The following is a 1184-nucleotide window of genomic DNA, read 5'->3' as shown; positions in this document are numbered from 1 at the left end:
AGGGGGAAAATGAGGAGCTGCTCCCAAGGGCTCAAGTAGAGGCAAATATTTTGAAAATGATGAGGGCAACAAATGTACCAATGTACTTGACACAATGGATGGATATATGGATTGAGATAAGAGTTGTATGAGCCCCCAATAAAATGATTATAAGTAAATAAGGACTTACGGGGTCAGCCTCGTTCTGCTCCCACAGAGCAGCTGGTGGGTTTGAACTGCTGGACGGGTTTAACACCTAACCCACACCACCACCAGTCCCATAACCATGGGAGCATTGTTGTTAGGTGTTGTGTTGGGTATGACTCATGGTGACCTTATGCACAACTGAGCATTTCTTCCACAAACATAGCATTGCACTTTGGGGGGTGGGGGGTAGGCTGAGGCATTTTTCCATTTTCTAAGGAGCCCTGGTAGCATAGTGGTTATGTGTGGGGCTAACCACAAGGTCAGCAGTTCGAAACCACCAGCCGCCCTGAGAAAGATGAGACTTTCTATTCCTGTAAAGAGTTAACAGGCTCAGAAATTGTACATTTCAGATATATGTTATAAGACAACTGTGGTTTAAAAAAATGCCTAAGAGTCATTACAAAAGAGTCCACATTGTGAGGTAGATTCAACAGTTTGGGGTAGATTGGTGGGATTTCCCTTGTGACAGTTACATGATCTCTTGTCAACTTGTGAATGGGTGGAGTCTAGCCTGTCAAGAGGTAGCAGCTTGATGACCTCATTTGGAGGAACTAAAGAGCTCACTGGAGGCCAGATACACTCTGCTTGATATTCCTGTTGACAAGCCACATGGAGACACACTGATGGAGCCAGAGCCCTGGAGCTGGAGGAGCCACTGGAGACCCATGCCAGCGCTGAGATCCTTCCACTGCCACTGGATCCACAAGACTTCCTACCCACTGGCCTGTGATCTTCCTGCATTTGGCGTCATTGCATATTTTGCATGAGTCTGAAAAGGAGTTTATAGCTTGGTATCAGACATATGGGCTAATATCAGACTTATGGACTTGATCTGGACTGGACTGTTTCTCAACATACAATTGTTCTTTCATGTAAAACTCTTTCTTATACACATATAAGTGTCCATGAGAAACAAGTCAATTTCTGTGCAAACTACCTTTATTTATAAAGAAAATTGTCCCTGTTTTTGGTATAAACATCAAACCAGAGCTGTGTGA

The sequence above is a fragment of the Echinops telfairi genome, unplaced genomic scaffold (assembly GCF_000313985.2).
Source record: "Echinops telfairi isolate 266 unplaced genomic scaffold, ASM31398v2 ScPeMD7_655;HRSCAF=1070, whole genome shotgun sequence".
Lineage (NCBI taxonomy): Eukaryota > Metazoa > Chordata > Mammalia > Afrosoricida > Tenrecidae > Echinops > Echinops telfairi.
Note: the sequence above shows the minus strand (reverse complement) of the source record.